Raw genomic sequence first — 26,698 nt, 5'->3', positions numbered from 1 at the left:
TTACAAATCAGGGCTTGATTTATTCTTTTGTTGATGAAGATTAAACTTAAAAGTGTGGAACGTGTTATATTTTTTTGTGTGAGCCGACTGTAAAAATTTTACAAACACACCCCTGCCTTGTTACTTTACAATCATTTAACAGAGTAAAATAAAAACATTTGGTTAACTGATATGAGAAGATGGGCAGTGAGTTATGAATATTATATACAGGTCAAAGATTAGGGCTTTTGAGGGTGTTAAATAAAAAGCTGATGATTGGGGATGGGGGTAGGGAAGATTGGCCAAGAGAGTTGCTGTGAGTTGGAGGGGAATTTCTTTTCTGATCCACTTGAGAAGGCTTATAAAAGAGCCTAACTACTGTTTTGGGTTTTGTTTTTGCAGGACGATGAGGGTTAAGTGACTTGCCCAGGGTCACATTTGAAGTGTCAAATGTCTGATGCTGGATTTGAACTCAGGTTCTCCCGAATCCACTGTGCCACCTAGTTGCCCCCTGCCTAACTACCTTTTAAAGGCATTGTTCCTCTTCTCAGAACAGCCAAATCATTTTGGTAACTACTGGCCTACTTAACCACACATATGTGTGGTCAAAACATGTCACACTTTTAAAATGACTATGGTAAGTTAGAAGGGGATAAGGAAAGTGAGGGAACCATCTTGACTATGGAAGGAAATCGAGATGTTTGTTCTGTCGAAGAGATGACTCGGACAGATCAGGGATGATAACTTCCTTCTAATATTCTAGTACAGGGCTGTGGGGGAGCAGAGGAAATCAGTGTATTTCTTTGTTTCCCACCTCCAGAGAAGAGAGCTCTAGTACCAATAAGTGGAAGTTCCAGGGAGACAGATTTTGGCTCAAGAGCAGAAGGTTACTTAATGATCAGAACTGTGCAGTGCTAGAATGAGTTCCCCAAGAGGAGAAGTATTCAAGTAGATCCTGAATAACAGCAGACGTTCCTATAGAGACCTTTAAACTTTGCAAAGCACTTAACATACATTATCCCATTAGTGACTGACCACCTGGCAGAGATGCTTTAGAGGTCATTCCTGTATTTGGCAAGAAGTTGGACTAAATGATTTCCTGGAGCCCTTTCAACTTGAAGACTCGACAGCTCTTTCCTGCCAAGGGATTCCTCTGTCATCATTTCAATGGCTCCTAAAATCCCACTTCCCAGAATGTCAGAGCTAGAGTGAACTTTAAAAATTGCTTAGTCCAATTCTCTTATATTAGAGAAAACTGAGCCCAGCAAGACTCACAGAATGTTCAACAGAAAGAACAAGCAAAATCAAATGTTGCATAATTGCAATAACTAAGCCTGACCCCGAAGAAGAATTGAGGAAAAAATTACCTTATTCTCTTCATTCCAGAGATGGGAGGGCCTATGGGTAAGGAATACTGTATATCTTATCAGATCTGGCCTTAACTTTTTTTTTTAATTTAAAAAGGGATGGCTTCATTGGGGCTGGGGTGAGAAGACTTTTGGAAATGGAAATAATGTAAAAACAGAAGGCATCAATAAAAATCAGATTTATTTATTTGTTTGTTTGTTTGTTTAAAATTGGGGGACAGCTAGGTGGCGATAAAGCACTAGCCCTGAATTCAGGAAAACCTGAGTTCAAATTTGATTTCAGACACTTGACACTTACTAGCTGCGTGACCCTGGGCAAGTCACTTAATCCTTATTGTCCCACCCCCTCCCAATTAAAAAAAATCATAAAATGTCAAAGATAGAAGTGACAATAAGGGTCTGAGTTCCCCTGCAATGCTGCTGGTACACGGAGAAATAAAATGTAAAGTATACAGTATATGAAGCAATTACTTTTGCATTCTCCCTTCCTATCATTAGTGTTCCTCTTATCTTGCCTGTGTGTGTTTCATCTGTATTAGACTACAAATTCTAATCTGTATTTTGTATTCTAATCTAAACTGCTTTAGACCAGAAATTTCCAAAGGACAGAAGCTATGTCTGAACTGTTTCTATACAGTGCCCTGAATAGAACCTCATATATTAAAAAAAAAACTTAAAAAAAAAAGATAATGAACATCAGGGGCAAATAGTTATAAGATGACTAGGGACAAACACATAACTCCTCCCCCCATCCTGAGACAGCCTTGGCCAAATGGTAAGATGTCCATTGTCCAGATGGGAAAACCAAGGGTCAGAAAAGATATGGGGAACAGTTCAGGTATAATTAGGATGGGGTGGGGCTACAGGTATCACCCCAGTACCCCGAGGATCTTACTTTTTTTCTACCAGTAAATTCTTAGGCTTTAAAGTACCTCCTAATGGCTTCCTACTGTGAACACCTCTCTAGACCAGACCTGGATCCCTCACCATCCAGCTGGGCCTTCAAGAGAGGAAGATGCATGGTTTTGTTTTGTTTTTTTCCCCCAGCTCCTAAGCTTTCAGACTGATGAGTCATCCTCAGGTTCCCTCCCCCACCTATCTCTAGGCCTCCAGCTTCCTAGAACATCCCTTCCCTATAGTTTGACAATAGAAAGAATGCCTTATGTGTGCACTATGGGAACAGTGGGGTCTTCCCCCAAGCCAATGAGGTCAGGGTCAGGGGCCCCGCACTAGGGCTGACCAGGAACAGAACCCAGCTGTCCTGAGTAACAAATCATTTGTCTGTGTACTAGGATGAAGGGGGAGGTATCTGGGATGGAGACCACCAGAGGTGGGGAAAGCCAGAGAGAGACAAGAGGAAAAAGGGAACTCCTCAAATAGGAATGGAAAATATCCTGGCCCTAGAACAATAAGGATGATAACTCACCTCTGCCTAGGGTTTTAACACTATAAATCACTTTCCTCAAGACAGCCTGGCTAGGTGGCTAATCCATCCATCCATCCATCCATCCATCCATCCATCCATCCATCCATCCATCCATCCATCCATCCATCCATCCATCCAACATTAATTAAGCACCTTTGTGCTTGTGTTACAAAAGAGAAAATCTAAAAAGTCCCAGCCCTCAATGGGGTTCACATTCTAACAAGGAAAACAACATGTACATGCATAAGTCTCCACAAAATAGCCAGAGGGAGGATTGGACTTGTGCTTCCATTAGCACAGGGATCTCCTGATTCCTTCTGCTAACACAAGTCACATCTTCTTTACAACATAAATAATCTCCATGGGTACAGGGAAATCAAGTGACTTGCTCAAAGCCACACAGTCAATTTGTATCAGGGGTAGAACTTGAACCCAGGCCTTCCTCATTTAACTAAGGTTGGGGTTTTTTTGGTGGGGGAAGGGGGAGGCAATTGGGGTTAAGTGACTTGCCCAGTGTCATGTAGCTAGTAAGTGTCAAGTGTCTGAGGCCAGATTTGAACTCAAGTCCTCCTGACTCCAGGACCAGTGCTCTATCCACTTCACCACCTAACTGCCCCCTGCCCATTTAGCCAAATCTTCAGGGAAACAAGGTGTTTTAAGGTGAGAAGGGAGTGCATTTTAGGCATGGGAGGACAGCTTGTGTATGCAAAGGCATGGAGATAGGAGACAACAGCTGTGAGATATGTGAGAAAGCCAGTTTGACTGAACTCTGGCATACATGAAGGAAACTTATGTATGTAATGAGTCCAGAAAGGTAGGCTGGAGCCAGATTGTGAAAGACTTTAAACAGAGAAAGGGAACCTTCAAGGTTAAATAAGTTGCCCAGCCAAGGTCACATAGCTAATCAATGTCACAGGTGGGATTCAAACCCAGGTCTTTCATGACTACAAGTATAAACACTCTTCCCACTATCCCATCCTCCCTCTCTCGATATCTACCATCCCAATGTTTGAAAGCTCTCTCTGCTCCCTATCACTTCCCATGGCCTATAGGAAAGTGAAGGAGAAGGGGAGGGGTAGGATTCAGTGGCAACTCTTCCCTAAATATTGCTGGGACCGTGGCTTAATTTGGGGGTCAGCACAGATTCCCTAGGCTTAGCGTGAGCTCCATCTTTGCCCCATGCAGGAGTGGCCAGCCATTCCACCCTCTGAAAACAGGGCATCCCCACAAAATCACATGACTAGGGATTTATGGGGTGGAATGTTCAGTTTGTGGTTCACAAATCCACCAGGAGCCACTATAAATCTCCTCTCAGCTTTCCCGCTAGGGGAGGTAGGGAATTGGCTTAAAACTTTCTGGGAGGGAGGCAACCAACTTCCTAAAACAAAAGGGAACCTGATTCAAAATCACAGTTACTCTCCTCAGGGTTCCAGACTAAATTCATGGGTAAAGAACCTCAGGCCTGGATTACAGAAATACTAAGATCAGAGGAGATAGGAGAAGATTCTCCTCTGGGGGGACCTCTTCTTGCTGGGCGTTTCAGCGGTAGAGAGATGGAGGTTGGAGTGGACAAATCATCTTGGCCTGGCTGGCTGGTGAGACGTCAAGGGTGAGGAAAGGAGATAAGAATCAGCTGTTTCCTGGAGCATGGGTTCTTTTTTTTTTTTTTTAACGTTCTTTTTTTGTTTTGTTTTGTTTTGTTTTGGTGAGGCAATTGGGGTTAAGTGACTTGCCCAGAGTCACACAGCTAGTAAGTGTTAAGTGTTTGAGGCCGGATTTGAACTCAGGTCCTCCTGAATCCAGGGCCGGTACTTTATCCACTGTGTCACCTAGCTGCCCCTGGAGCATGGGTTCTTAACTGTTTGTATGTCATGGACTTTTCTGGCAATCTGGTAAAACCTATGGACCCCTTCTCAGAATGTTTACAATGGGAGGAAATGCTAAATTTTAGTTAGAGGTGAGTGAAAAACAAAGATGCAATTTTTTTCTCCATCCAAGTTCACAGACTGCTGGAAATCTATCTACAAGCCCCTGGAAGATTCAAGGACTGCAGGTTAAAAACTTCTACTCTAGGGATGCCCATCAATTGGGGAATGGCTGAACAAGTGGTGTCATATGATTGTGATGGGATGGTATTACGCTATAAAAAATGACAAGTGGAATGATTTCAGAAAAACCTGGAAAGACTTACATGAACTGATACAAAGTGAAATGAGCAGAACCAGGAAAACAATGTATAAAGTAACAGCAACATTGTACTATGATGAACTATGAATTATTTAGCTCTTCTCAGCAATTCAGTGATTCAAAGGACTCATGACAAAAACGGCTATCCAGGGAAATACCTCCAGAGAAAGAACTTATTTCGTCTGAATACAGACCAAAGCATGCATGCATCCATCCTTCCTTCCTTCCTTCCTCTCTTTCTTTTTTGAGTTTTCTTGCACAAAATGACTAATATGGAAATGTTTTACATGATTGAATGTGTATTAAACAAAGAAGAACCTCTGGTGTACAGCAGAGAAGAAGAGGAAAAGGACTCACCCTGTAGCAGGAGGAATGATGGGAAGACATAGGGCATGATTTACTGATGATGATGGGGAACAGGCAACTGGGGAAGAGATGAGCACAGCTGGAGAGTAGACGCCCTCTTTCTGCTTGGGACAATCAGGGTATTGAGCCCAGCATAGTCCCTGGTATGACTGGTCAGCCTAGGCTGTGAATGAATTATTGTTCCTTAGGTCGAAACACAAGCTGCCTGCTGTCAAGTTTCCTTGGGAAGAATCAGCTCCCTGGATTGGTGGGGTGAGGGGAGGAAGAGTCAGGAAAAGAAGCCTGTCACCTTGGTGCCGTCTTCCCCTCAGCCCCAAGCTGGGGACAGAAGGTCTCAGTGTGACCCGGTTTATAGCCGGACCAGGGCAGGGCAGTGTGACACAGTGTGGCCTTTGTCCCTGGGGCTGAGGAGCCAGCCGGGGCTGGCACTGAACGATTGGTGCCAGGGTAAGGAGGGAGATGCTAGTGTTGGGGGGAGAGGGGGTAGTCTGCCTGGGTCATCGAGGAGTTAAAGGGGCTGTCAAACTCTCTGGAGTTCATTGGGGGTGGGGAGGAGGAGATCTAAGAAGACCAAATTGACCCTGATCAGAGCCTGAGTGGGGAGGAGGGAGGGACACAGAATAAAGGGTACTTAATGTCTTACAGGAAGTCCAGGCTCAATGGACATTCTCCTGGCTTGCCCCAAGCCCATCAGCCTGGAGCAGCCTAGAGTATCCCTGCTTTGGGTCATTCCTTAAGGAACCATCTGCCTTCCCCCATCCAGGTCAGTGTGGAAAGTTTTCGGCCACGCTCTCCTGTCTACTTCCTCCTGAGCTGACGCCAGTCTGCCCAGGCACTTCCTGCTGGGACAGGGGTGGAGGAGGAGGGTATGGGGCATGGGGCATGGGCAGAGGAGGGAGGAGCTGGAGGGAGAAGGCCTGGGAGCAAGCCAAGTGCTCATGTAGACACAAAGACCTACATATACCCACTCTGGCTTTCCTTCTAGTTTGAAAAGGAGTAGAATCATAAAATGTTGAGAACTTAGGGGAGACCCTCAAAATCATAGGGTCCAATGCCCCCACTTTACAGATGAAGAAACAAGCTCACAGAGGGGAAGTAACTTGTGCAGGTTTACACAGTGAGTTAATAATGGCAGAACCAGATGCCCACACATCAGTGTTCTTCTCCTCCACGTGGTCTCCTTCCCCCTCTCCCAAAATGTAAATGTCCTATGTTTTCCTGCCAACCCACTTGCCATCACTGGCTTCTGCTCTGATCCACCTGACCCCAGTCCAACCTGAATCTTGAGTCCCTGCCAAGCAATAAAGGTACCCCAAGAAAAGAGTCCCAGGAAGGGTTTCCGGGCACAAGCCCCTTTTCCTACCCTACACAGCCCTGAATGCCAGACCCATTTTCTTGGTTTTCTCCACCCAAAGGTAGACTTGGCCAAGTTGGTGAGGTGATGCTTCCCTGGCACCAAATGCTTTGAGGTCCTGAGATGAAGGATCTAGGTGGAGGGAGGGAAAGACAGAGCATGGTCAGCCATTGGGGTTGGGGGAAGAATGAAATAACAGTGAACAACAGAGAAGATGAAAGGGATGAAGGGGAGAAGGAAGCAAGAGAGCCACTCATTGCTATCCTGTGGCCCCCTCCTGAGGATGAACTCACAATTCCTAGTGGTCAGACCAGACTGGGTCTAGGAATAAGACCCTTCACTTCCCCTCCCCCCATCCCCTCCTCCTGGTCAAATGGGCCTCAAAGGAACCTTGGAATACAGCTGGTTACTAAGCAGACTGGAGCTCAGGGAAGGGAAGTGATTAACCCAAGGTCAAGAAGCAATTTAGTGACAAAGCCTACACCGAACCCTAAGTCTCATGACTCCCAAACCGGGGAGAATCTTTCCATTAGACCACACTGCCCAAGGTCATGAGTCAGAACGGCAGGAACTACCCCTTCCCCCATCCCCAGCTGGCCAGAACAAGCCAGGCTACTGGTTCTTGGTTCTCTTGCCTTTCCTCTGCCCTGATTCTGCCCTCCCACCCCGACTAAAAAAGCAGAGGTCGCCCCACCCCCACTGTAGACCACAAATATGAATTCTATGGCATTGGGACTGGAGTGGCTGAGAAAGCTATAAAGAGGCTGCCCAGGGGGAGACCGGCATTAAGGCCAAGGCTACTGCCCTAAGTGAGGAAAAGACTGACCCAAAGACAAGCTCAGTGTTGGACTGGCAGGAGCAGGGAAAAGTTACCACATGGCTACTGGAGGGGAGCTAGAAGAGCGCCCAAAACATAGTATTACAGGAAGAGTACTGTAGGCCAGAGACCTGAGTTCTAGTTCTCACTCTGGCAGTATTGGGTTGTGGGACTTTTGGAAAATCACTAAACTTCTAAGTGCCTCAGTTTGCTCATCTACCAAATGGGGACAGGATCCTTGTTGTTCATCCCTACATTACTCACAAGGTCCTTGTGAGTTTCAAGTGAGAGAACACATGCAAAATTGATTTTTAAATTAAAAGGGACTGCACAGGGATAGGGAATGGAGCTGTGGTTTCACTGATACAGGCGGTGGTGTCAGACTCAGATTTAGCTGCATTTTGACATGAAAAAACACAAATTAACATTATTCATGTTGTACTTTTTAAAAATTTTGCTAAACATTTCCCAATTACATTTTTTTTTTTTTAGTGAGGCAATTGGGGTTAAGTGACTTGCCCAGGGTCACACAGCTAGTAAGTGTTATGTGTCTGAGGCCGGATTTGAACTCAGGTGCTCCTGACTCCAGGGCCGGTGCTCTATCCACTGCACCACCTAGCTGCCCCCCCCCCCAATTACATTTTAAGCTGATTTGGGCAGCACTTGGGAGTTTTGCAATCAGCCCACTTGAGCTTGACATGTCAGGTGAGGAAACTCTCATTAACAATGTGTAATTCATTGGAGAGTTGCCTCAGCCATTGAGAGGTTAAATGACTTGTCCAGGGTCACACAACTGGTAAGGGTCAGGGGCAAGACTTGAACCTAGGTCTTCCTGACTAGCTCTCTATCCACTAGGCCATGCCAGTGCCACACGGATTGCGGTTAAAAACTTCATGGAGAGACCTCCATGAGAACCAGTGTTAGAGTTGAGTTTGAGACAGCCCGATTCTTGAGCTGCAGAGAAGGAAATTGAAGCAAGGGGAGGGTTGAGTGTCTAACCCAAAGGAATGGTGTCAGGTTGGAAGCTCTCTAACCTGTGTAACCATAACCAAGTGTCTTCCCCTCCCTGGGCCTGAGGGGGCTGGTGTTGATGGCCTCTAAAGTCTCTTCTGGCTCTGAATCTTACAATCTCAGAGAGGAAGCCTGGATAGTAGAGAGAACTCTGGTGCCTGGCACCCAGGGTTGGCCTTGGAGTCAGGAAGGCTGGGGGTCAAACCCCATCTCCCACACATTCTCACTGTGTCATACTGGGCATTCACTTTTTTGGCCTCAGTTTCCTCTTCTGAAAAATGAAGACAATCACTAGCTAGCTCACAAGGTTATAGATGATGTAATACAGCTAATATAATAATGATGATGATGATCCTGTGATCCCAATGGTCCTCACTCTTCCCGGTGCCCCATCCCCCTCCCTTTCTCATTCTCTAACTTTTATCTATTGACCTCTATTAAGTAGGTACCTGATCTAGAAGAGGGTGACCTGTCCCACTCTCCTTACCTGGTCCCTTGACATTCAGATCCCAGACACTGCTGGCTCAGACCCAGAAGGAAGGAGGAGGTGACTTTGAGTTAATTGACGAAGCCAGGAGGGCTCGGCAGCTGGTTCCCTTGCCCAAAGAAAACATCGGAGTGAACACCTGGCCCGGGTCCAGGCAAATGCGTTCCATCAGCCTGTACCTCTCTGCCAACTTTAGGAATATTTCAAAAGAGCAAAAGACCGCGGTCGGCTGAGCTTTACAGACGTCACAACCATCTTTGGACGTTCGTCTTTTTGGAGACATTCCCTTCCCACTGGGGAAACTTGGCCATGGTTCCAACAGGAGGGCTGCCCACGGAACCGATAACATCTCTTCTTCCTATCACCATGACGTCCCCTCTACCACAAAGGTTATGGCTTGCCCACAACAGCTTTGTTCCCCTGTAGTGGATCTCAAGCCTCTGTATCTTCATGAAGAAGTCCAGCTATCCACTGCTCCCCCAACAAACTCTCCCAGTTGTTCCGGTGAGTGTTGTGCCCCCCAGTTTCACCAGACTCCAAAGGGAGCTAGCTGGGCTTGGGGAAGGGAGCTGGTTCATGTCTTCCTACCCTCAGAGGTAATCACCCCTCGGGAAGACAGAAGAGATTAACTCAACTCTGCCACCCACCCCCACCCCTTCTCCCTCTCCCTCTCTGCAGCAGATGCTTTGGAGGCAACCATCAGAATTCAAATCAGGTTCTTACAGCCTCGGTTTGGAATGCAGGAGGCAGGGTGGGACAACCTTCCCAGATGGACCAGGCAGTTCCTGCAGAATGTCAGGTTAGGAGGCAGAGTTTCTAGATCAGTCTCTCCTTGCTCGTAAAGTGTATGCCAGGGGGCAGCTAGGTGGCCCAGTGGATAAAGCACCAGCCCTAGATTCAGGAGGACCTGAGTTCAAATCTGGCCTCAGACACTTGAGACTTACTAGCTGTGTGACCCTGGGCAAGTCATTTAACCCCCATTGCCCCGCAAACAAAGTTTATGCAATTGGAGGCATGCCCCATCACCCTCTGAGGTAGCCTTGCTCCAATAAGAGGTCAAAGGATCATAAATTTTGAACTGGAAGGGACCTTAGAGGTCATCTAGTCCAACCCCTTCATGTTACTAATGAGAAAACTAAGCAATTTTTGATTAACTTAAGCATTTTTCCTAGGGTCACATGGAATAAATGGCAAGGTCAGGATTTGAACTCAGATCTTCTGACTTTTAAGGCCAACATGCTTTCCATTATGCTACACTAACTCAAGGTTTACAGCAATGAATCTAAATCTCTAGATTTTCGGGGGTAGAATCTCAGTAGAGATCAATCAGCTTGTTTAATGCCTTTCCTTACCAGACTGGTGATTTGTCCAAGGTCACATGGTGAGTTAATACTAGGGGATGAAGTTGTTTATGTCCTGTAATAGCAAGGAAAATCGTCAATCTTTTCTATATCTCACCTTCCTGTTTGGAGCAGGTTTGTTTTGGGATTTTAACAAGATCCAAGAAGGCCAAATTAACACAGTTCTTGTCTTCCTCCTATACTCCCTTCAACAGGTACGGGATTCCCTGACCACTGAGCTCCAGATAGTCATTCATTCATTTAACCAACATGGATTAAGCACCCAATATATGTAAGTGCATATGGTAGTTACTGTAATAGATGTGGTGATAGCTTTTTTTTATTTTTAATTTTTTTTTTTTTAGTGAGGCAATTGGGGTTAAGTGACTTGCCCAGGGTCACACAGCTAGTAAGTGTTAAGTGTCTGAGGCTGGATTTGAACTCAGGTACTCCTGACTCCAGAGCCAGTGCTCTATCCACTGCGCCACCTAACTGCCCCTTTTTTATTTTTAAAAAGGACAGAAAGGGAAAGGTAGCCTGACACATATTTCAAAAGGAAGAATGGAGAGTACAGCTTAGAAACAGATGGGAAGGAGTCGAATCAATCACCTTTTGTAGAGATCTTTAAACTTCTTAGGCTAGATAGGGGGAGGGGACTGCCAAGAGACAGGGGGATGGACAAAATGACTTTTACAAACATAAAGTGGGCTGTGTTGCCCCCCACCCCCAGCCATAGATACAGTTTATACATAACACAGTTCTTGCTTTCAAGGAGTTCTCAGGCTAAGACACATATGCAGATAACTACAATACAATAGGTTGGCTCAGTGACAAGGCCGGGTTTTGTCTGCTGAACTGAAAGGGGTCTGGGATGGGTGGGGAGAAACACTGAGGAGTCTTTTGGATGCAACCTAGAGCCCTTGGATCCGACTAGGGCAAGGAAGGAAGACAATGGACAAGGGCGTTGTTCTCCCCTGTCTCTCCCCCCCCCCCCAGCTCAGCCTAGCATCTCCTAAGGCATCTGTGAGATGATTCAGGAGCAGGGAAGAGCCAAACCCAAACCCAAGCCCAAGCCCACAGCCCCACCAAGGACGTGGCAGGGATGGGGGGCTGACTAAGGAAAGGGTGGAATCCTAACTCAAGGTTCAAACCTACCATTAATGATGTCATCCTTTTAAGAAGGTAAGGCTTGGTCTGGAGGGTAGGTAAAGGCTTTCTTCTTTGTCTCTTCTTTGTCTCTTCTTCTGGGGGGAGATTTCCATGCCCTCATTGTCCTATCCAAATGCTTTTTTCTCTATCCCTGCTTTAAGCCCAAGCCCATCAGAAGACAAGATTTCCTGATGGATGATCTTTATGAACACTAGAGCATCTGGGAGCCCAAATCTCCACCCCTCCCTTTACATCCCCCTTCCGAATCCCTAAAAGACAAGTTCAGAGAATCTTTAGTTCCTATCCCTAAGTAGAACCTCTAGCCATTGCTCAATACCCCTAACCTTTTATGCCCAGTGTCTGTTGTTATTAAGTCGTTTCAGTTGTGTCTGACTCTTCATGACCCCATTTGGGTTTTATTGGCAAAGGTACTGGAGTGGTTTGCCATTTCCTTCTCCAGCTCATTTTGCAGATGAGGACCTGAGGTAAATAGGGTTAAGTGACTTGCCCAGGGTCACACAGCCAGGAAGTGCAAATAAGGTCTTCCTGACTCCCAGTCCAGCGCTCCATTCTCTTTCCTATCCAGCTGCCCAGTGTTCACCCTTCCCCAACTGTAAATCCTGCCAATAGGATGACTATCTTATAATTCAATTTAATGCAAAAAAAATAAGTAGCTGTTATCAGTGGAGACAAAGAAGAAACAATCCTTGCCCTTTAGAAGTTTACATTCTACTGGGAGGGTTTTATCTTATTTGGCATCCTCAGGCTCAAGTAATAAAACTCTCCTTGAGATATTGCCCAAGAAAACTGTAGCATCATAGAACTGGAAGGGACTTGAGAGGACAGGTGGGCATCCTGAAGCCCAGAGAAACTAAGTGCTTTGTGCAGGGTCACACCACAGGTATGTATGAGGCAGGATTTGAACCCAGGTCTTCTTGACTCCAAGTCTATCCACCATGCCACACTCATACTCCCCTCCTCAATAAACTCCAATGACTCCCTATTATCTCTAGGATCAAATAAAAACTCCTCAGTTTGGCATTTAAACCCCTTTATAGCCCGCCTTCAATCTATCATTCCAACTTTATTATATGTTTGTTACTTCCCTTCATTGTCAACTAGGTGATGTAGAGAATAGAGTGCCTAGCCTAGAGACAAGAACACTCCTCATCCTGAGTTCAAATCCAGCCTCAGACACTTAGTAACTATGTGACCCTGGGCAAGTCACTTCACCCTGTTGGCCTCAGTTTCCTCATCTGTAAAATGAGCTATAAAAGGAAATGGCCAACCACTCTACTGTCTCTGCCAAGAAGACCCCAAATGGGGTCATGGAGAGTCAGGAAAAACGACTGAACAACATTTCCCTTCATGCACTGTACAGTCCAGCCAACCTGCTATTATTATTAGACATCTATAATCCTCTCCCCTCTTCATGCCTTTGCTCAGGCCTGGAATGTAGTCTCCTTGCTTCCCTCCTGAAGACACTCTGGTTTCCTTCAAAGTTCTGTTCAAGGGCCCCCTTCTTTCTACATGAGATCTTTCTGGATCCTCCCAGATGCCAGGGACTTCCCCCAAATAATCACTCTGTGTTTGTTTTGTATGCAGGATGTCCCAAAAGTATTAGTGCAGCTTTCTGTTATTCAAAGCTTAAAAGTGCACCGAGACGTATGTACATACACGCTATCTCCCGATATAACACAGGTCACTTGAAGGCAGGGATTGTTTTGTTTTTGTTTCTGTCTGTGCCCGAGCCCTTTGCACAGAGTCTGGCACATGGTAGGTGCTTAATAAATGGTTATTGATTAAATAATTGACTGAGATGTTCTTTGGGAAGCCAGCCCAAAGGCGTGCTGCCCAAGAGATGAACTCAGAATTACAGGGTAACCACTCAATTCTGCCTCTCTCTCTCTCCCTCTGCCAGAGAAGCCAAGACATGTGCCAGGGTCATTCCCTTACATCATTCATCTATGCTGGTGCTGCCCTTCTGGTGGTCATTCCAAAGGAGGCAGGGCCGGACTTGACCCTCCCAGGTAGATCCATGCTCCTCCTACACAGTCAGAGCTTCTACTTTCTGTTTTATTCTCACATCCCTGGAAGGAAGTTCTTTCTTGGGCCTAATTAAAATTCCTCCTTGCACATTTCTAACAGTATAACCCTGACCTAAGTCTCTATAAAAGGGGAATGATAGTAGTAATGCTCTCAGGGGCATTGTGGGGGTCAGATGAGACACTATGCTATGTGTAAAGCACTCAGTCTAAGTAAATTGTTTTGCAAACTTAAAAGTATTCTATAAGTTCAGGCTGTTGTGTTCTTATATCCCTATTGTATTAGCCTATGCCCATTTATTTCTCTGTTGCTCTGCCCCTAGTAGAGAGGTTCCGTCAATTATCATTTGGTAAGAGCCTACTATGTGCTGGGCACTGGGCTAAGCACTGGGTAATGAGAGACAAAAGGAAAGTTGCTGGTCACCCTTTGTCTAGGAAGAGATGGAGTTCCAGTTCTATTTGTCTTTCTATGAAAGTCAGTTTCCCCATGTCTATTTCGCTCCTCTCCATAGCCACTTCAGCTGTCACTCAAAAAATCCTTGTCTTGGGGAGTAGTAGTAAGGTAGAGACTGGAAAATGGGGGGGAGACAATTGTGTATGGGGTCAAGAGTATTGGACCTGGGGTCAAATTCTACCTCTGATGATTGGTAATTGTGGGCAGGAGGGAAGGGAGGGAGGGAGAAAAGAAGGGAGAGGTGACGGAAGGAAGACAGAGAGGGAGGAAGTAAAGAACAACTTTTTATTAAGTCCCTACTACGTGCCAGGCACTGAGCTAAGCCTTTACAAATTCATCTCATCTGATCCTCAGAGCAATCCTAGGAGGCAGGTGGCATTATTATCCTCATCTTACAAATGAAGAAACTGAGGCAGACAGCAGTACAATGATTTGCACAGGGTCACACAGCTACTAAGTGTGTAAATTCAAATTTGAAATCAGATCTTTCTGCCTTCAGGCCTGGCATTCTGTGCCCTATGGGGCCACCTAGATGTGTGACCATGACAAACCACTAACATCCCTGGGTCTTCATTTCCTCATCTATAAAACAAGGGGATTAAACAAGATGGGGCGGCTAGGTGGCCCACTGGACAGAGTGCTGGATCTGGAGTTGAGAAGACTCATCTTCCTGAGTTCAAGTCTGGCCTCAGACACTTACTAGCTGTGTGACCTTGGGCAAGTCACTTCATCCTCCTTGCCTCAGTTTCCTCATCTGTAAAATGAACTGGAGAAGGAAATGAAGACCCTCCCTAGTATGTTTGTCAAGAAAACCCCAAATGGGGTCATGAATAGTCAGAAGTGACTCAATGATGATTACAACACGAGATAGCCTATGTCATGTCTTCCAGCTCCAGCTCTATGATCCTAAGATTCCGAGGCACCTTTTGTCACATTCCTATTTATACTCCCTTCCTACTCTTCCTCTTCTCCCTCCTCCCCCCAGTCCACAGGCCTCTTGCACGTCAATCCCAGATTCCTATAATAGCTTCCTAGCTGACAGCTAGTCTTTCTCCCTCCAGTCTTTCTCACAATGTCAAACTAAACTTCCCAAAACACTGCCTTCATCGTGTTTCTCCCCAACAGCCTACGATTGCTCCCTACTTTCCATGCCCATCAAAATGACTTCTCTAAGAAGTGCTCTCCCCCGATCCTGTATAACCTTCTTCTTCCCCCCAACCCTCTTCAGCCTCTTCTCAAGCCTTCCAAAAGATCTCAGAATTGGAAAGAATGGTTATGGTCGTTGAGTCTAACTTCCCATGTAAGGCAGAGATCCCATCTACAACATTCATGACAAGTGGTTTCCAGCTACTGTCTGATGATTTCCAGGGACAAGAGACTTACTGTTTCCCTCCCAGGGTAGACCATCTCATTTCTGGAATCCCCATCTCCAGGCAGGATTCCTCATCAGCCCCATCTCCCTTCCTTTGTTTCTCCCCTGAGACTGGAAGACCTATCCCCACCTCATCTCCATCCACTTGTCCAATTCCTACCCATCCTGTTAGAGGCCCAACTCTTCCACAATTGTCTCAGATCTTCCCTCATGGTCTATCCTATTGCAGTATCACAGTCGAGCTCCTGTGGGTTAGTTTTGTCTCCCCCGGAGCCTGTGCTCTCTGAAGACAGGATCTGCCTCTAACCCTTCTTTGTCATTCCCCACCGCACCCAGCCGGCTGCTGGACTCCCATCAGGAGCCCATAATTACTTGATTAATATTGCAGGATCATTTGAGCTGAGGCATTGGGAAGGGACTGTGAGGTAATGAGAAAGAAAGCCTCAGTCAGGGAGGGGTGTGTCTGGCCTCCAATTGTCTGTCCTTGGCCTTGTTCTGTCTGATGAGGGGGGAAGCTTTCTAGAGTGGAGGGCTCCTCCCCTGAGCTGGACCCTCAGCTATACCCCTGGTCCTGGGGGAAGGGCTGGTGTGAACCACCTCCTCTGCAAAGCCTTTCCTGGCTCCACAGATGGACGTGAACTCTCCTTCTGACCCTGTCCCTTCATCCTCTTCTTTTTTTTTTTTTTTTTTTGCAGGGCAGTGGGGGTTAAGTGACTTGCCCAAGGTCACACAGCTAGTAAGTGTCAAGTATCTGAGGCCAGATTTGAACTCAGGAACTCCTGAATCAAGGGCCGGTGCTTTATTCACTGCGCCACCTAGCCACCCCCTCATCCTCTTCTTAAATACTTATCAGTCTATTGTCTGTGAGAGGCACATTGGTCTAATGTTAGAGCTCTGTCTCTATATGTATTCACTGTGTGACCCTGGGCCTGTCACTTCACTTTCTGTTAAACAGGAATCATGATACCTGTAGTACCCAACTCACTGGGGCAGTTGTAATATCAACTGAGATATGGCGGGTGTGAACTTGAAAGAGCCCTCCTGAGGTCTACTATTGCCCAGTACATGTCAGAACCATCCACTTTGAGATGAAAAGTACCTAGGGGCCACCTAGTCCAGCACCTTCACGTCACAGTTGAGGAATGTGATGCCCAGAGAGGTGGAGTGACATACCCAAAGGTCACACAGCTGCCAGGTGGCCAAGGAGCAGTGTCCTGGTTCAACTCAGGTCATATGACCATAGATTTAGAACTAGAAGTGTGGTGGATAATTAATAATAACTGAGGGAACAATCTGTGTTATATGATTTATTAGCAAAACAGGCATAATAAATAGGTCAATGGACTCCCCAGTCAGTTCAAAGGCCCTGAAATACAGAGTGAGACAGATTTTTATGTATTAAAAACAATCAAAATTTTTTTCAGTTGATTAGTCATGTTTGACTCTTCATGACCCCAGTTGGGGTTTTCTTGGCAAAAATATTGGAGTGGTTTGCTATTTTACATCTTGGTTTATAAATGAGGAAACTGAGGCAAACAGGGTTAAGTGACTTGCCCAGGGTTACACATCTAAGACCAGGTCCTTCTGACTCCAGGGCTAATGTTCTATCTACTTTGCTAACCTAGCTGCTCCATTAATCAAATAAAACCAATTAATCAAAAGAAAACAATCAGGATGCAAAATTAGGTGATCTAATTTCTAATTGGAGGCAAGATTAGGGACTTTCAAAGTTGGGAGGGGGAGAGTGAATAGGTGAGATTCCCTGAAATCAGAAAAAGAGGTGTCCCACTCCCCCCAAGTATCTGTTTTCAATCAAAGGAACATGGAAACAAGAACTGATCGACCAGCATGGGCCAGTTTTCAGATAAAACATATGGGCTGGGGCAGCTAGGTGGTACAGTGGACAGAGCACCGGCCCTGGAGTCAGGAGCACCTGAGTTCAAATCCGGCCTCAGACACTTGACACTTACTGGCTGTGTGACCCTGGGCAAGTCACTTAACCCTCATTGCCCCGCAAAAAAAACCAAAACCAAAACCAAAAAAAAAAACATATGGGCTGCTTGAGATGGACACAATTGTGAGAAAACTTCTTGCATTGATCTTAGCATCTGACCGAGTTTCTGGCCAACAAAACCTTGGTCCTTAGTCAAGGATCTCTAAGCAACTGATAGAGGTGGTCCAGTTTCCCAGCCACACAGGACTAGGTTTGAACAATGCAATATAAAGTGTTCTCACAAGACAGAAATTGGACTAGACCCATAATTAAATTAAAAAGGAACTGAGCTAGCTCCAGAATTGAGTCACAAGTTGGAGTCAGTGGGGTTCACTCAATTTCTACAATTCCCTCAGAAGGGACTCTGGAGACCAACTAGTCAATCTCCTCTTTTTGCAGATTGAGGAACCTAGGCCCAGAGAGTGTGAGTGTCTAGCCCAAGGTCACACAGGTAATTAGCAGCAGGGCTGAAATTCAAATCCAGGTTCTCCGACTCCAAATGTGCCACTCTTTCCATTGGACCACATTACTCCCTCCCATCTCTGAGAATGCCTCCACCCTAGTGGATGCTACTCTAGTGCCTCCTTATGGTATGGGGATGACTCTGGGCTCTTGAAGGTTCTGTCAATGGATATCTAACTCTGCCAAGCAGGAAAGGTTGATCTAGTGTCCAAAGACCAGCCTGACTGGGATCAGAGAAGCTCATTATCAGGTTAGTTGCTGAGGGAGGTTGGGATGCATTTTTCAACCACAATGACTCTTGAAGACATCTACTCAGTTGTAGAGGAGTTGAGAGCAGGTAGTGGTGGAGAGAGATGCAATTATATTGTATCCCCTCAATAGGTCATGAGGGAGCTGTCCAAGGTCATACAACTAGTTGGGTAGGGCCAGGTTTCAGACTCTTGGTCCAAGAGTATTGGCACTATATGCCAGCTCTGGGTGGGACTAGGAGAACCTATCTAGCTGGCGTTGCCCCTCTCTATGGGCATCAATGTAGGGATAGTCAACAATACATCCAAGTGCTTGTACTCTCCAGGAAAGGAGCTATGCTAAGGTCTGGTGGTGCCCTAGAACATGGCACCCAGCCCAGTCTCTGGTGCCAAGGGCAGGGAAGGATTCTTTGACCCCTATCCTGGTTTTGTCATTTTCTCTGCTAGGAGAGTTGAGTTCAGGTTGATCCATGAGTGGTTGGTAGCTCTCATGTCACTGATGCCCATAGGAATACAGCCTCCTGTCCTTATCCTTCCCCTCCCAAGCAGGGAGATCCTAGTACCTGAGGCCTAGGCAGATATCCCCATGGTCAAGGCAAAAAGGGAAAGAAGGTCTCTCCCTATCTCACCCCTTATTCAACCTCAGCTCCATCATCTGTAAAGTAGGAATGATAGGGGCAGCTAGGTGGCGCAGTGGATAGAGCACCGGCCCTGGAGTCAGGAGTACCTGAGTTCAAATCCGGCCTCAGACACTTAACACTTACTAGCTGTGTGACCCTGGGCAAGTCACTTAACCTCAATTGCCTCACTAAAAAAAAAAAAGTAGGAATGATAATAGCATCTACGTGAAGTTGTGGTTGCCCATTGGCATGCTTCACAGTGCTGTTGTGAGGATTCAATAAGATAACATAGGGAAAGCACTGCAAAGCCACTATATAAGTGTTACCAATTATATTCCTAGTTATTTCCATGTTCCCTCTCACATTAGACTATAAGCTCCGCGAAGGCAGAATGTTTTTGCCTTTCTTTGTATCCCCAGAATTTAGCCTGGCACACAGCAGGTTCTCAATAAATGCTTATTAACTTGACTTGACTTCATCTTGCCTCTCCCCTACAGCTTGCAATTGCTCCCCACTGACTATTCCCTGTCCAATGGAAACTACTCTAAGGAGTGCTCTCTCCCTATCATGCAGAACTTGGACACTGAAGGCCTTTGTTTGGAAGGAGCACTTCTTCCTGATTGGTGGGCAGGGGTCTGCTCCGTGGCTGGCCAGGCAGAGGAAGGCAGGAACAGGCTCGCCCACCACCTCAAGGTGAGCCACAAGGTGACTATCTCTCTTGTTATGCCAAGGGAAAGAAAGGGGTGCAGCCCAGGGGAGAACAGATGGAGAAACAAGGCCTGGAGTTGGGAAGAAGAACCAACTCAACAGGAGTTATAACAACAGGAATAACACTATTTGGCCTTTGTAGAGTTCCTTACAGTATACATGGGGCTTTCAACGCCAATGACCTGACCAAGTTATTACAAGTTTCACAGATGAAGAAAATAAAGTTTAGGAAAAGTCGGTTGCCTAGGATGATGTGTCTGGGGTGACTTGGAGCTCTTCTTGCTAAGTGTCCACTGCCCCTTACACTTTGCCAAGCTGTCTCCACAAGCCCCTCCAATAATTCTGCTAAAATTTGGGGTTGTGGTGGTGGTGGCGAATAGATGAAACCAAAATTCATCATTGGAGTGAAAACCTGGTGCCACACAGGAACCTTTATTTAGGGCAAACAGAACAGAGTATACTTTGCTAGAGCCTCCCAGACTGATCTTACCTCCTTCTCTGGAGAGACAGCCCATCTCTACTGCCATAGTTGATCAGAAGAGCACAGCCAATGGCCCTTCAAGGTTTATCTACTCTATTTTCCTACTTCTGGGTAGAATTCTACCTTTCCTTGTTCAGAGTATTTATGGGGACCTTACCTACTCAGCAAGACCTCAGAGAAAGGAGATTCTACTCTCTTATTCATTCATTCACTAAATCATTCATTCATTTGTTCGTTCGTCCATTCGTTCAATTATTTATCAAGCACCTAATGTGTACAAGCACTGTGATGGGTACTCAGGTCTAAAAGATAATTAAGGCATGGCCCTAGCTTTCATGAAGTTTGCCCTATAATCAATCAATCAACAAGCATTTATTAAACACCTTTCTATATGCCAAGCGCAAGAAATACAAAGACAACAATGAAACCATTCCTGTCTTCAAAGAGCTTAAACAACATATGTATAAATAAGCATGTGTACCATATATACAAAATATTCACAAATGCTTGAGAGCGTGAGATGTTTTCTCTTGTGTCCCCTCAATTTCTCCTTCAGGGCAGGGAGTACTGGGGTCTATTTTTGTCCACAGCTATATCGCTGATTAACTTCTCTCCTTCTCTTCTGACCCTGAGCAGAGGAGACTTTGGGAACAGATGGATTGTCTTTCAGTCAGGAGATTCAACTGCTTCCTGTCTTCCCAGTGTGGTGCCTGGGTCTAATTCACCCCCTCCCTGCCTATACCAGGCATAAAGTTCCATGGCAGTTGGTGGGGGTAGGGACTTCTGCTTCCCCCGCTATAAAATGCTGGGGTTGATGTAGGCTGTCAGATAGGATGTTGGATTTGGAACCAGAAGACCTGGCACCTAGTTCTGGCTCTGCGTCAGATCTCAGCCCTAATACCTGATCCAGGGGCAACCTATGTTACTTCTTGGGCCTTGGAAAAATAAAGGGTAGACAAGATAGACTCAAAGGTCCCTTTTAGCTCTAAATCCAAGAGTTTGTGCCTCGATAGATAATAATCACTGAATAATGCTTCAAAGTTTGCAAAGTACTTTGTCTTTTATCTCATTCGACCCTCCTGATAACCCTGGGAGTGTGGTGCCACAGGTATTCCATTGACAAATGAGGAAAACCAAGGCTCAGAAAGGTCATGTGCCTAGACTCTGGTTACTCAGTGTCAGGGTCAGAATTTTACCCCAGAATTCCTGACTCCTGGTCTAACAGGTGATCTCCTGTATCAGACCCCCTGGCTTAGATGATCTCTCCCATCTCTTCTAATTCTAATAGTCTATGAGACTTACCATCTCTGAATGGCTTGATTTGAGATCCAGGCTTAAGTTTAGAGGGGAGGGAGGGATGAGGGAGGCAAGGAAGGAAGAAGAAAAGCTGGCCTCTCTCTGTCCCCTCCCCTTGGAGATGAGAAAGTGCCCACTCAGCAGGTACTGTCAGAAGGACACAGGGTCCAGGCTTGGGAGAGTTGGGCAGAGGGCAGGGGGAAGAAGAGATAAAGGTCAAAGCAGGACGTTGTGTATGAGGCACAGAGCGTGGGTGAGGGTGGATGTTGTGGAGAGAGTCTGGCATGACTGTCTCCTAAGGGCTAATCACCCAAGGCTGGAGCTGAGCCTACTCCAGATGGGTCCAGAACAGAACAGGGCTGTAATTAATTAAGAATCGGGGAAGGCACTTTGCCCTGCAGGGCCAGTCCTAGAAATAGAGGAGATCCCCGGAAGAGGGGCTGTCCAATGCCATCCCCTTGCACCCCCATCGAGTCAACAGGATTTATCAGTCCCTGGCTAACAAGTTCCTTAGTTCCTCTTTCCTGACTCGGGGCCTTGTTTCTCCATCTGTTCTCCCCTGGGCTGCACCCCCTTCTTTCCTTTGGCATAACAAGGGAGATAGTCACCTCGTGGTTCACCTCGAGGTAGTGGGCGAGCCTGTTCCTGCCTTCTCTGCCTGGCCAGGCACAGGGCAGACCCCTGCCCACCAATCAGGAAGAAGCTTTCCTTCCAAACAAAAGCATTCAATGTCCAAGGTCTTTCTTCTGCCCTGGAGGGCCCAAGCACCGGTCAGGAGAACAAGCGGGAAGAGTGGGTGCTTTGAGTGTACCCCCACTAAGACTGGGAGTCCTGAGGAAGGGAGGATGACTGGGGCAATAGTAGGGGCTATTTTTACCAGGAGTTTGAAAAACCTTTTCCTGAAGAGGGGGCAGAGGGCAGCAGAGAACAGAGTCCCTAGAACCGTAGAGGAAATAAATACAACCTTAAAAGGCAGCTCGGTCTCATCCCAGCTAGAGTGGGAGCCTCCCAGGCAAGAAACCTGACCCTAGCAGGAGATCAGCTGCAAGCACCCATTTGATTCCTAAGCCCCCTTTTCTCAGGTACAGGAAGTCCTGCTCTGATCAGTGCCAAAGGAATAGGAACTTCATCCTTCAATTCCCTACCCTAACCCCACTCCTCCCTTCCCTGGGGGCCCTAGGCCAAAGATAAGGAAAGAATCCTAAGGTGTTCAAGCTAGATGGAACCACAGACACCGTCTAGTCCCCTACCCTCATTTTTTTTTTCTTTTTTTAGTAAGGCAGTTGGGGTTAAGTGACTTGCTCAGGGTCACACAGCTAGTAAGTGTTAAGTGTCTGAGGCCAGATTTGAACTCAGGTACTCCTGACTCCAGGGCCAGTGCTCTATCCCCTGCGCCACCTAGCTGCCCACCCCCCTCCTCATTTTATAGATAAAGAAACAAGGGGCTGAGAAAGATGAAGTGATTTATCCAAGTCCAATTTGTTTTCTGAAAACCCAGATGGGACTGGGATGAAGCTGAACTACCATAAATAGGCCAGGGGAGTAGGATGTCTAGGAAGCTAGACACAGGGAACAGAGAGGCCCCTACCTAGACTGAGGCTTAGGAGCACTGTGATGAGAGGTCTTTGTATGCCCAGCCCTTCATCACGGCTACTCAGAGAATCAACAAAAGGCAGCGGGAGGCAGCCACGGCAAGGACTGCCCTGAATGACCAAAGAGCTTTGATGCTCTTTCTAGGCAACAGGAGAAAGTTTTAGGGATCCCGGTGGGGCTCGGCCATGACTCTCCCACCCCAAACACACACAAGCAATGAGGTGCTGAGATCTTTTCCCTGTCCCAAACCCTAAGGACACCTTCCCGCCCCGTCCTAAAGCAGAAATGGAAGAATTGTGTCATTCCCTCCCTTGGATCACAGATCTAAGAGATCGTAAAAGTCATACAGTCCAACTCTCTCTTCTCACAGATTAAGACATTGAGGCCTGGAGGGGTGAAGAGACTCCTCTAATTCCCCTCTCTCAAAATCTCCATCTCTGCTCCAGTCAGCCAGTACCTCTCTTGTCCCATCTCTATGACTGGTTCTTGGTTCTGCTCACTCAGGTCACTATAATGGAATGTGCAAATACTCTGAGTACTTGGAGGGGGAGGGGAGAGGACATGAAATCTCACGTGAAGCTGACACAGGATGGACAGGGCAAGGTGTCAGTGAGTCACAGAGCCAGGCCCTACTGTCAAGGAACCACCGAGAGCCAGAGGAACTAGAGGTAGAGGACAGGGCTAGTCACTGAGAAGTGGCCCCAGGGAGACCTTTGCTATGCCCCCCCCCCTGACCTCCCCACCACCACCACCCAATACCTGCTCTTAGAGCTCTTCTACACAACAATTAATTGCACCAATTAGATCCCTGGACTCCGGAATCTTAGCTATGAAGACCCATTTTCCATTCCCCCTTCTCAATCTGCATAGCACTCACAATGAGGCCTGGGTGTCTGGAGAAGGCATAGGGGAAACCACAAGGAGGCTGTGTAGAAGTGTTTTCCCTCCAACGTAGGTTTTTACTTATAACATCACTCTCCTCTGATCTCCCCCTGCCACCAGATCATCATCTCCTGGGACCAGGAAGACTTTTCTCCACTCCCCTCCCCCCAGGGGGGAAAGGTCTTCCCGGTTCTCCTGCTGGAGCGAACCATCTCTGATTCCTAACCTGCCTCTCCCCCCACCCCACTTCCCACACATTCGGTCCTTAAATCATGTAGGCTCAGAATCCCCAAGCCACGTCTCCCCCAGAACCAATTCCCTCTCACGCATTTCCAGCGCCTAACACTAACTAACCCTTTGCCTGCTGGCTGGAGGTGAGAGGTTGGGCACACATTCATTTCCATCTGCCCCAGACCCTTCATCCCCTTCCCACACGCCCGGCAGACCTTCCCCGAGGAAGAATAGGCCAACAGCGCTCAGAAGTCTTCTCCTTGGGTTCGGGACAAAGTTCAGTTACAAAAGGCAGGAAGGCAAGCCGATGGGCAATCCCCAAAGGCCTTCTGCCCTCCTCGCAATACATCATTGCCCCCAACGCAAATCCTCAGCCGCTCATGGCTCAGACAGAACATTTGGCCAGAGCTCAGGCCTTGAGCTCTCTTCCCTGTGGCTCTCTAGTCCAGATGCCTGGGTCGCCTGGGTTCATAGAGGGATCCCTGACCCAAGGTCCTCCCCCAGAAGAAGGACGCTTAAAGCCTGTTGAGGGGAGCTTCAAAAAGCCACAACAAACTTTGCTTTGTGGGGTGGTGACGGCAGTCTAAGGGCTACCAGATTGGCCCGGACACCTGAGTCTGGTTTGCAGAATCCTTGAGTGGACCAGGTTAAGAGCAAGCGGGGTGGGGGTTGCGGGTGGGGGGATTGCATGGGGGGCTGTCTGAATGTAAGAAAATGGCCTCGCTCTTACTCCTGACCACCTGGAATTTGGGGCGGCTGCGCTTTCCAGCGCCTCCCCCCCAAAAATGCCACACACAGAGTACGTCTTCTCTGCCTCTCCTTCCACCTCCAGCCCCAGGGCAGAGAGCAGTGAGGCCCCTTTAAGAGTTCCTCCGCTGTACCTTGCTCCGTTTACACGGCGGGCAGTACCCCCTCCTTCCCCTGCAAACATTCCCCTGCCCCACCCCCAGAGCACCCCGGGCGGGCGAGCCGGACCGAACGCGCAGCTCTCAGGGCAGGACTCACCCACCGCTCCGCGCCCCGGCTCCGGCTCCGGCTCCGGCTCCCTGCCTGGGCTGGGTGGAAGACAGGAGGAGGTCCGAGCAACTCTGTGCCCTGCGCCCTGCTGCTCTCCCCGCCCTGGCACGGCCGCTGCTTCCCCAGCTCAGCAAAGGTGAGCAGCTCCCGAGAGAAGCTGCAACCTGAGCCGGAGGGGGAGGAGGGAAGGAAGGAGGGAGGGAAAGGAGACGGCCGGGAAGGGGAGGAGGGAAGGAAAAAGCCCAGCCCCCGGCCGGAGTTTTTCACTTGTCCAAGTTGGCTCCTCCCCCTACCCAACCTCCTCCCAGCCCAGCCCTCTGCCGCTGCCAATCCCCGGAGCTAGCACTGCCCAGGTGCCCACCCCCTCCTCCCAGCTCGGAGAAGTCAGAGACCGCAGCGAGCCTTAACGATCATGTGGTCCAGCCTCCTCGTTTTACCAAGAGCCCCAGAAAAGAAAAGTGATTTACCCAAGGTCACACAGTTGAAGGCAGAGCTGAGATTCGAATCCAGGGCCTGCCTACACCACGCTGCTGCCTCTCAGGGTACTTCTGAAATAGGTGGTTTCTCTCATGTCCCCACCAGGATTCCACTCATTCCCTTCTCCGTGCGATGTTGCCCCATCCCAACTAGAGGTCTATCAGCATACTGGAAGGTCCTGTGGCTTATAGTTTGCCCATCCCTCAGTTCCCACGGCCAGCCGAGCAAGCAAGCCACCTTAGTTGGAAGGAGAGCTTCTGCACAGCTGTATCCAAAAAGGAGAAAACAATCACCATCATAATGGCTAGCATTTATAGAGTGCTTTAGGTTTGCGGGGCTTGACTTCATTTATCCTCACAATAACCCTGGGAGGTAGGTGCTAGATTATCATCCCCACTTTACAGTTGAGGAAACTGAGGCAGACAGAAGTGAAGTGACCTATTCAATGACTATAGCTAGTAAGTGTCTGAAGCAGGATTCAAGCTGAGATCTTGACTTCAGGTTCAGCCTTCTACTCACTGCTGTCAACTAGGAAAATTATGGTCTTGGAAATCAGGAGTTTATTTTGTTTCATTGTGTGGAGCCCATTCCCTGGGGTTTTCTTGGCAAATATACTAGGAGTGATTTGCCATTTCCTTCTCCATCCCATTTTATAGATGAGGAAACTGAGGCCAACAGGGTGAAGTGACTTGCCCAGGCTCACACAGCTAATAAGTGTTTGAGGCCAGATTTGAACTCAGGAAAATGAGTCTTCCAAACTTAAGGCCTAGAGCTCTACCCATTTCAACACCTAGCTGCCTGGAAAATCAGTAGACCTGAATTCAAATTCTACCTCAGATGCTTGCTATGTGATAATTGGCAAGTCACAACCTCTCAGAATCATAGTTTCTTTATCTGTAAGATGAGGATAATCATATTTGCTGCCACCTATTCCACAGAGTTTTGTGAGTAATATATTCTTTTTTTTTTTTAGGCAGTTAGGGTTAAGTGACTTGCCTAATTTTACACAGCTAGTAAGTGTCTGAGGCTGGATTTGCAGTTGGGTCTTGCTGGGACCCAATTATTCCTTTAATGAATAATAATAATGAGGAGGAGGAAGAGAAACAGCAGCAGCGGGGGTCCTGTGGATAGAGCACTGGCCCTGGATTCAGGAGGACCTGAGTTCAAATCCGGTCTCAGACACTTGACACTAGCGGTGTGACCCTGGGCAAGTTACTTAACCCTCATTGCCCAGTTAAAAAAAAATTTTTTTTAAAGCAATGGTCCTGTTGTATGTGCTCTATCCCTGTCAGACTATTTCTCAGATATTTTTAGTCCTGAGTGCCAGATTTTCAAA

At 47.2% G+C, this 26,698-nt stretch overlaps 1 protein-coding gene across 5 annotated transcripts in view; it reads right to left on the bottom strand.

Annotated features, from left to right (window-relative positions):
• CDK18 (cyclin dependent kinase 18) overlaps window positions 1-25,125 on the bottom strand; it is a 47,617-nt gene extending 22,492 nt beyond the window's left edge. Inside the window, exon 1 of one of the 5 annotated variants that reach the window (XM_044001301.1) lies at window positions 24,874-25,125. The gene's annotated coding sequence lies outside the window, so the exon portion shown is untranslated. Of the gene's footprint in view, window positions 1-24,083; window positions 24,109-24,873 lie in introns of those variants that run through there. The other 4 variants (XM_044001302.1, XM_044001303.1, XM_044001300.1 and 1 more) reach the window with 4 other exon arrangements.
• Between the last annotated feature and the right edge of the window lie 1,573 nt (window positions 25,126-26,698).

The sequence above is a fragment of the Dromiciops gliroides genome, chromosome 4 (genome assembly GCF_019393635.1).
Source record: "Dromiciops gliroides isolate mDroGli1 chromosome 4, mDroGli1.pri, whole genome shotgun sequence".
Taxonomy (NCBI): domain Eukaryota; kingdom Metazoa; phylum Chordata; class Mammalia; order Microbiotheria; family Microbiotheriidae; genus Dromiciops; species Dromiciops gliroides.
Note: the sequence above shows the minus strand (reverse complement) of the source record. Positions and strands in the feature narration are given on the sequence as shown.